The sequence below is a fragment of the Adiantum capillus-veneris genome, chromosome 11 (assembly GCF_014529385.1).
Source record: "Adiantum capillus-veneris isolate H3 chromosome 11, ASM1452938v2, whole genome shotgun sequence".
Taxonomy (NCBI): Eukaryota; Viridiplantae; Streptophyta; class Polypodiopsida; order Polypodiales; family Pteridaceae; genus Adiantum; species Adiantum capillus-veneris.
In genome coordinates, this window is record NC_140941.1 from 110,987,287 (window position 1) to 110,998,351 (window position 11,065).

Below are 11,065 nucleotides of genomic sequence, written 5' to 3' on the forward strand. Positions count from 1 at the left end.
TCAATGGTCAATTTCTTGGTGGTCAAGATGATGTTCTCTACACTTCTAAGGTTTTATGCCATAGCATAAGCTCTCTTTTATATAAGAGCAGTTTTATGGTAGCGAGCAGTACAATCAATCATCAATTGATGCTTCATTTTTTTATGCATCTAATATTAGTTATGCTCTCTTTATATCTCTACAAGGGTGCCACGTCTTTTGTCTTATGGGTGTGAGCATATACAAAATGTGGACATTAGATGTGATTCTAATGGGTATTTTGGCAATTTATGCTCGATTATGAGCTAGTTTGTGAGTAATACTTATGCCAGATCTATCATATTATTTTACAACTGTGAACTCTTCAAAATTTACAATTTATGCATCTTGTCATGCTAGTTTTCTACAATAGCATTAATTTATGCAAGGTGTGGTATGCCTCTTATGAAAATCAAGAGCTATTTTAGTGTAGGTAGAAACTACTTACTTTTCTCGGTAGTCTTGTGCAGATATAATTCTATTGATGCCAAATATGAGGGCCTTGACAGTGGTTTGAAGTTGTCTATGCCAATTATTACCACTTTATAGTAGTGGATGTCATTGCTTGTATTTTTATATTCTCTTTCTACCTTGCGTCTAAGCATGGGGCTGAGTTGTATTGAAATGAGAGTTCCCCTCAATGGGCCCTCAATCCACTAAAAAAATGTTGATAGATTCTGAGTTGCTTGCTTACACTGGTGCTTGTTTGTGCATAGAATTTGTATTTTAGGAATTTTTTGGTCTTCCTTTTTCTTACATACTTATATGTCCATTGTGGATACTTCCTCTATACAATTGTATGGTTCCCATATTGGCATTTCAAGAAGTTTAGTATAGGCATATGTATGATTTTGATATATATACTTGCACATCTTGTGAGGGTCACAGTGAGGTCTTTTAAAGCTAAGTTTGGGGAGCATTGATACCTCCAAGGGTGAGCTTTCTATTTTCAGCTAGAGCATGATGAACCTACTATAAGGATACATGTGATATAGGATAAGAAAGGACATGGTCTTACATATGAGTGTTCAAAAAATCATGCATGGACTTTGCAAGACGAGGAGCTCTAAGTAAAGAGCTCTCCATTATCAAGCATAAAAGTAGCAATTGGCATTATGAAGCTTCCCTTAAGGGAAGAAACTTGTAGAGTAAGGAAAGGAAGTCTCGTCATGGATTAAGGGAAGGATGATCGAGTCTTCTCATCCTCATTATTTGTTGGTATTTTGGGAGCTTAGTAGATAGAGCCACATTCCTTATCTCAAGTTGGAATGTGATGGAAAACTCTTATCCATATCAAGGAGCATCTACCTACTAGAGGAATCTATGATATTTAGCTACCAAAGCTATATCTATATAAAGAGGAGTTGCAGAAAAGGTATGTAAAGGACACATAGAGAGAGCACAATATAGTGAAGTTCAGTGATATAGAGATGATCCTATTGACATTGTATTGAGTGGTGCTGGATTTGTTAGTATACTCGAGATATGACTCTATCATCAACCATCAGCCTTGGGTTTGGAGATTGACCTCGGAATGAACATATTGCACATGTGCTAGTTAGCATAGAGGCATGTGCTAGTTTGCACATACAAATAGGTGCTAGTTAGTACAAAAATAAGGGTTAGGTAACATATAGAGACAAGTGCTAGCTACACACAACACTACTACAAGTCAACACATTGAGCTACTTCTAGTGATTAGTCAATAGACACACACATAGGTTCTTATCAATGTATATCATCTATGCCTAACAATTTTCATATTCTATCTAATAGAAATCTTTGTTAGTTAACATTTTTTATTTAAGCATTCCCTGCCATTATTGTGTGTCTACATTGTTTTTTCAAAAGTTTCCATGACCTCTTTGACTCCCACTGTGTGGAATCTTCTTCTAACTCCTGTAATTTACCTTTGATTGTCATATATCTATCAATTTCCTTGATTTTGGTTTCCATGACTATGTCTACCTCCTTGCCTTGCATTGTGTCCTCTACCTCTATGTCTATTATTGTAAAGGAACTATTAAGAATTAGTTGCATCTTGTGAAGATGATGCTTCACCAATGCTCTTTTCTTCTACGATCAGCTAAGACACAAAATTTGTACAACTCAAATTTTTTCACCGAGTATAAATAGAGGTCTTGTCATATATCTATCAATTGCCTTGATTTTGGTTTCCATGACTATGTCTACCTCCTTGCCTTGCATTGTGTCCTCTACCTCTATGTCTATTATTGTAAAGGAACTATTAAGAATTAGTTGCATCTTGTGAAGATGATGCTTCACCAATGCTCTTTTCTTCTACGATCAGATAAGACACAAAATTTGTACAACTCAAATGTTTTCCCCGAGTATAAATAGAGGTCTTGAACTAGTTTTATGATGTCCCTAAACCTTGCAAGCAAGCTTTTTCTTTGTCATTGACCATCAATTTTAATGCCAACAGATGCAAGGGACTGACACATCTTCAATGTTTAGATCATAGTGCTAGCTACACACAACACTACTACAAGTCAACACATTGAGCTACTTCTAGTGATTAGTCAATAGACACACACATAGGTTCTTATCAATGTATATCATCTATGCCTAACAATTTTCATATTCTATCTAATAGAAATCTTTGTTAGTTAACATTTTTTATTTAAGCATTCCCTGCCATTATTGTGTGTCTACATTGTTTTTTCAAAAGTTTCCATGACCTCTTTGACTCCCACTGTGTGGAATCTTCTTCTAACTCCTGTAATTTACCTTTGATTGTCATATATCTATCAATTTCCTTGATTTTGGTTTCCATGACTATGTCTACCTCCTTGCCTTGCATTGTGTCCTCTACCTCTATGTCTATTATTGTAAAGGAACTATTAAGAATTAGTTGCATCTTGTGAAGATGATGCTTCACCAATGCTCTTTTCTTCTACGATCAGCTAAGACACAAAATTTGTACAACTCAAATTTTTTCCCCGAGTATAAATAGAGGTCTTGTCATATATCTATCAATTGCCTTGATTTTGGTTTCCATGACTATGTCTACCTCCTTGCCTTGCATTGTGTCCTCTACCTCTATGTCTATTATTGTAAAGGAACTATTAAGAATTAGTTGCATCTTGTGAAGATGATGCTTCACCAATGCTCTTTCCTTCTACGATCAGATAAGACACAAAATTTGTACAACTCAAATGTTTTCCCCGAGTATAAATAGAGGTCTTGAACTAGTTTTATGATGTCCCTAAACCTCGCAAGAAAGCTTTTTCTTTGTCACTGACCATCAATTTTAATGCCAACAGATGCAAGGGACTGACACGTCTTCAATGTTTAGATCATAGTGATTAATAGGCTAATGACTATGCCCTTTTTCTACACTATATTCAACTATGTCTTCAATTGCAATTTTCTTGCCTTGTTGTTGGTCACATCCGAGAGACCAGATTTCTCCAAGCCGCCTTGGGAAAACAATAATATTATATATGCCCAATCATAGTATCCTACACATTGATAGATACACAATACATGAGCTTTTGTACTCCTTGGTTCCAATCTTTGAAACCTTTCACCTATTGAGCACTGGGATTCTCCTTGGACAATGTTGATGCATCTTCCTATTCACCTTCAACCTACTCAAAACTAATAACCAAATCCATCAAAAAATTGATCATGCCAAACTTCCAAGCATGGAAGTTTTTATTTTCAAGTTTCTCACTAACAATCTTGTTGATTCCATCATTGTTAAGCATGTTTGCAAAAAAATAAAAAAGTGCACAAATCTTGCAACATACCAAAAATAGCTTGTAGGTGTAACTTGTGACCACTATATATATATATATATATATATATATATATATATATATGTGTATATATATATATATATATATATATATATATATATATATATATATACATATATATATATATATATGTATATATATATATATGTGTGTGTGTGTGTGTGTCACATTACTATATAGGTTATGTGAAGAAAAAAGCCAACCAATCTTCCGACAACACCAAAATGGAAAATCAGACAGAAACCCAAATTTTAGCATTCTTGTACACAAATGTACACTCTAACTCCAAACAGAGGCCAAAAGGCAGCAGAAATGGAAACTTGGGTAGACCTTTGTAGTTGAAAGAATTGTATAAAATCCCAAACCACATGATCTTTGATAAAAATTGTCAAAATTAGAGATCAGACCAAGGATGGTGGCTGTAGCACTAATACAAAAGAGAAGATGACAGAGAAACCCTTGTCCTCAAGTGATTCTTGTACACAAATGTGCACTCTAACTCCAAAACAAAGGCCGAAAGGCACCCAAAATGGAAACTTGGCTAGACATTTGTAGTGGAAAAAATTGTATGAAATCCCAAACCACATGATCTTTGATAAAAATTGTCAAAAGTAGAGATCATACCAAGGATGGTGACTGTAGCACCAATACAAAAGGGACGATGACAGAGAAACCCTTACCCTCAAGTGCTTCTTGTACACAAATGTGCACTCTAACTCCAAAAAAGAGGTCGAAACGCACCCGAAATAGAAACTTGGGTAGACATTTGTCGTTGAAAGAATTTTATAAAATCCCAAACTCCATGATCTTTAATAAAAATTCAAAATAGATATCATACCAAGGATGGTGGTTGTAGCACCAATACAAAAGGGAGGATGACAGAGAAACCCTTACCCCTCAAGTGCTTCTTCCACTACTCTTCCTTACTTTTTATAGCTCCTTAGCCATAATGAGGCTCTACTGATACCATGTAAAGAGAAAGAAAAGAAGATATTTTGAGCTCTTGCAAGTGTGCGCACGCACACACGCACACACACATAACCAAGAGACCACATAATGGAGATGGATGTTGAAAACTGCTTTTACAAAACTACTCAAAGTCATAAGATGATCTACAAAACAAAAGGACACAAATAAGCATAAAAAGACAATTATGTAGAACGGGGCATGTGAAGCCACTAGTGAGTGAGCTAGAAAGATAAGGGGCCATCACTCATGTGTGATAGACAATGTTGAGCGGTGAGCAAGCTAGAAAGATAAGGTTCCATCACGCATGGTAGCTAGACAATATTGGTGAATTTCATGTATGCTATGGTTGGTGCTAAACCTTGTGTCCTCTCCCTTGTCCCAATGATGAATGTGGGAAAGATGTCACCATTAGTTGATCTTGATATCTCAACATCTTAGATGGATGTGTCCTCTACCACTTTTGAATGTGAAGACCCAACTTCAAAGAGATTGAGCAAAACATCCTATTTTGAAGCTCATGACTTTATTTCATCTTGTCATCTTGGTTATGTAAAAAATGCTAATTTCTATTTAAACAAAGTTTTGGCTATAGATTAAATTGGATGCACTCAAATATGTAGCCGAGTGCCTAGTTTTAAAAATAATAAAGCTAAAGACTCAAGTTACTTGGGAACATATAGCTATTACGCATGCCACATGTGAAATGGAAATGTATTAATTTGAAATTTTTGACAAATCTACCTAAATTCAAGATGATTTCAACTCCAGCATGATGTTCGTTGATATCTTTAGCACACAAAGATCGCCATCCATCTTGGGGTATTGGAATGATGAAGGTTTTCCACATTAGCATTGTCACCTTATGACTACTGTGTGATATTGAAATTGCATAAATGGATTTTTTCCTGCAATTGCATGGTATTTCAAGAAACAATCAAATGATGGTACATTATTTTTAATAAACAAGAAACAACTAACCCTCTTTGTTCAATATAAAGGAGATAAATATCTCATGTGGAAGCTTTTCCTCGTATAAATCCAGCATTGTTCCTCCTTCAGTCCTCCATATTCCCCAATATTAGTATGTGCGATCTCATCCAAAGAGAGTAATGAGTTGTTGTATTTGGAGCTTTGTGAATTGTTCTCTCCGTGACATTGGCTTATTTTTTCTTCAAATTAGCTTGCTTCTTCTTGCAAACCTTTTCAACATGTCCATGCTTTGAACAAAAAAAAATTTGGTTAGAGATATGATAGCTTCTACCTCTATCTCTTCCTCTAGGATGAGAGTAGTGGTTATCATCATGAGATTTTTGTTCATTGCCTTGCTTATGGGCTGAATTCTTTCTCTTTGTATTGATCCTTCCTCTTCTTATTGTTGTAAAAAGGGCACATACGTATATTTGTAGACCTTATTCCATCTTGAATGGCCCTTATGGGTGCTTGCCTTTGTTCTTCATCTCTTAGGATTTTCCCCATCTCATCAATGATGGCTTCTCCCTCAAAACTATGAGGCCTTGGACAAGGTCCTCATATCCTTCTCCCAATCCCTGATGATGATTGTAGAGTGCTCCTTGTCACCCATAGATTGTCTTTTATAGAAAATACTTGTTGGTATAGATCCTTCACCCTTTTGATGAGGTGAATTGTATTCTCCCCTTGATTCCTCTTTGTGCTCATGAGTTCCTCTCTCAAAAAAAATTGTGATGTAATCTTTGACTCCACAATGTCTCCCAAACCTTCTTATATATCTTCACATCTAAGTGCCTAAGGTTTTGATTTTTGACACTAAGCTTTATCATATGGACTACAAGAATTATGAAGTTTTGGAAATCATTTGGAGGGCCTTCTAAGGAAAAAACAATCTTGGTATTCTCTCTCTAAAAAATAGGTGACATGAAAGAAAAGAGGCCCTTAAGACAACCATTTGAAAAGAGTACTTACTACTAGTAGATTCTTTCCACAATGCCATAACGATCTTGATGATTGACGAATGTGTCTTTTTAGCTACAATGAATGCACCTCATCATCTTAGAGGGAGATTCAAGGACTCCATCTATTTCTTCTCTTTATTTGCAAGGTCTCCATAACATTGTTCTTATGTTTTTCTTGCACTTAAGAATAATGGATTTCTCATCCACACCCACAAGCCTCCTCAAAAAATGCTCTAAATATCATCTACACATTGAATTGGATCCTCAATATGAGCCATTATGTAATCAAAGCAAAAATAAGTCACAAGTGACACTCAAAGAGAAAGAAAGAATCATAGTAGAGGGAGAAAAATATGTAGATATTTGGTCACGTCGTTCTCTCTATCCTTTTGAATTATATGACTAATGTCTCTCTTGCATTTGAAAATCCTATTGGTTTATTTACATTTTTTGGTGATGGAGAGAATGGATTGCTTGAATATTGCAAAGCTCTAATTGGCCAAGCTCAAATTCATAAATACACAGTGCATCGACAAGGAAATAAGATTGTATGACTTTCTCATTTACATTCTAATGATCAAAAAACCGTATTGTAGCACACACAAGAATTACAGGTCCTTCAAAATAAGGTACAAACCTTATGAAAGAAAGATACAAGATTAGGTGATTATGTGTGAAAAAAAAACCAAGGAATCTTGAACATTAGGAAAAGAATGGAGTGTAGGAGGGCCTCTTTATTTGGCAGTTTAAGGGAGCCAAACCTTTAGTAATAATAAGCCCCAAAATGAAATTAAAATCTAGTAGGTAAAACCATATCATATAACATATTTATGGAAAGAGCTCGGTGGATCACAGATCTATAATCTCCACTCAAATTGGAGATTGTATGTAGGAGTTATGGAATGCCAAAAATCATAAAATTTTCCACCTCCTTTTGGGGCAGAAAAGTGTATCCTTTGAACACTCTTACACCTCTCTTATGCACCCACCACTCTTACACACATGTAATACATCTATTTATCAAAATTTTAGTTACCTCCATAATCTCATGGCATATAAAGAGTCCCCCCTTAGACCCCATCCTCTTCATAATGCACCTTGAAGGTTGGCTCTGGTGTTCTTAAGAAAAGAATCCAAGCATTGAGGTAAGGATTCTAAACATTCTAAACTATTTGAACTAAACTACTTGGTTTCTTATGTATGTATTACTTCTTTTGTAGACATGCTATCTATCCACACGAAGAAAACATGGATCCCCAAGCTAGTGTAGGAAAGTAGTTGAAGCCCTTCATAAGTAGTTGTTTTGTAAAGGATATAATTCATGAACGAAAGTTTAAGGTATAGTAGCGAGATGTTGTTTGGGATAAGCCCAACTTGGGCATCCAAAATGATTATGAACATTATCTTATCATTGTAAAGCCTATTTAAAAGGCTTATGAAGACCTAATAGATCTCTCTTTTTCTTTGTCCTAAGAGCTACCATACTCTACTCCTCACCCTCTTCTCACTTATCTCCTTATTTTCTCATTATCTCTCCAAGCTATGTCAATTTGAGAAGCCATTGGCTTTTTCAATAAGTGGTATCAAAGCTATGGCATATCCCAAGGCTCGTGGAAAAGAACCTCTTAACTATTAGGAGTAGGATCCCACCCCTTTTGCAGGTGGCTATGTGTAGAACTACATCACAATGAGATGAGAACTCAAAGGTGACAGTGCGTCACACATGCACGCATGCGGTGGAATCCATTATTTGTTCTTGTAGCCTCATTCAAAGTATTTCTACCTGTAAGCTCTTCATAATTGGAGGGTTCTTTTGTTCATTGGCATGTCCTCCTTGTTGCTCCCTACCAAAGTACATAAAACAAGCGGGACAGTTTACTCTGCAACCACTCAAGCAGTGAGGATTACACAGGGATTCCCAAGCTTGCTAGATACCCTTCACCACTAGGATGATACACTAGATATCTATAGACTCAAAATGGTATGTGGAAAACTAGTGGTGGGTGGACCAAAATTGATCCTTAATCTACATGGCATATCACTAAGCCTAGCTTTTATAAAAATAAGAGGAGGGAGGGTTTGCATTTAGATATGGTGGAAGGCAACCTGGTCAATCTAAGGATGAAGGAAGTTTTGGAGGAGGGCATGGGAAAAGAGGTTTTTGAGGTGATCATGATTGCCCTAGATATTTTGGTGATGATCATTCTCCTCCTATTGATGAACGGTATGAAGGCTATCAAGTGGAGGAGCTACAATAGATGCAATTGATTGTGCACCTTTTGTGCAGACAACATCGATTACGCATACACACATGTAAGAGATTATGCATACACACATGTCAGAGATGATGTTATACAAGCAAGAGTGTCTTATATATCAAAGGTTTTTTATTCACAAAGGCCTCTAACTATAAAGTGGTTGTTCACACACAGTGATGCAAAAAACCCATTTGCCAATGAATGTACATACATATTGTATGATGAATGAAATTTGGCACAAAGACCCACATCTGTCTTCCCAATTTTTATGATGATGAAATTGTAAGAGACTAGACACTACCCCGGCTAAAGAAAACAAGTCTGGAGATAAGACCTTTCTTCCACTTGTGATGAGTCTACACATGTCTGTATGGTGGATGTATCGAAGTGAACCATGATGTGTTGAGTACTCTAAGAATATCGACAATATATCCTATTGAACCATGATGTCCTTAAATTAGAGAGATCCACCATGATGTATCCAAATATGTGACCTTGAAAAAAACATAGAGCTACTGAGTGCTTATGATGATCTGCCCCAAGTTTGGCTTAAGTAGGTGTTTGTTGGGGAGAAGCCCAACTAGGGCAGCCAAATGACTGTGAACATTATCTTATCATTGTAGAACTATTTACAAGGCTTATGAAGACCTAATAGATCTCTTTTTTTCTTTTGGCTAAACTCTACTGTACTTTTGCTCCTCACCCTCTTCTCTCTTATCTCCTTATCTACTCTTTATCTCCCCAAGATACATCAACTTGAGAATCCATTGGCTTTCTCAATAGATATGGTGGACCATTTTATTTCGAAGACTGTTATGCATGTTAATGAAATATAGGTCACACTTGACTCCCTTGGTATGAGCAAGAGAGGGTATTCAGCTATTCAACAATCTATCTCCTCCATATTTATGAAAAAGGGCATAAAGTATAAATTATTAACAACAATAGAAAGTGGCTAGAAAGAGAAACTTCTGCTCAACCGCACACAAAATGATTTCCTTGGATATCCCTTTCATATTCAAGATATTTATAGAGCCCAAGGAACATTGTAATTTATGATGATTACAACAATATCTTTCTGGACCTTTCTATGTTGCAAACTGGAATGTTCATTAGGAAGAGGACGGGGTCTAGGAGGGCCTCTTTATTTTCCATGACATTATGGAGGTGATTAAGATTTTGATAAACATGTAACATGCCATATGTGTGAGAATTGTGGGTGTGTAAGAGAGGTGTAAGAGTGGTCAAAGGATGCACTTTTCCCCACAAAAAGGGGTGGATTAATATATGAATTTCAGCCTTCCACAACTCCTACATATGATCTTTGATTTGAGTGAAGATTCTAGATTTGTGATCTACACACCGAGCTCTTTCCGTACATATGTTACATGATATGGTTTTGTCCACTAAATTTAGTGGTTTTGTCCACTAAATTTTAAATTTCATTTCAAAGAGAAATTTTGAATTCAAATAAACTAGTCATTTTGCATGTTTGAATTCAAAAGTTGTCCTTTGATTTCTTTCTAACGGGGTGCGTCATATTTTTTTTGAAGCTAGGTGAGTGTGAGACTCTTAAATAGAGGAAATTAGAGCGAGTCACAATCACATTAATGAGTAGGGAACTTTTAAAATGTCTAATGAATGATCCTTTAAACTTCATCATTCAAACAGAAATAAACATATGGTGGCTTGATGCTTTTGAGATAATTCATTTCCTACCAGCTTTGTAGCTTCAATGAGCCTATTTTTGTATTCAAACTCTACTTTTAGTTTCACACCACGTAAGGACTAATATTGCAAGTGAAGAAAGAGGACCATGACATTTTATTTTGGGTCTTCCATCAAAGAAGTATTCCTAATGTAATTGACAGATAAATGTTTTAGGTAGAGGTTGTAGAAAGTGGGAATACACCCTAGTCAAGAATCAAAACAACAGTAAGAACTGGAAATTACCGAGTCCAATTACCATAGTAATTGTATAGTGTACAGTCACGCAAGGACCCAATCCATCGACATCTATAATCCGGGCTCATTACTCATTTTGCGAGCTATTGTGGTTGCCATTGTCATTGCTATTGCTATTGTATTGTACTTTGGAGTCTAG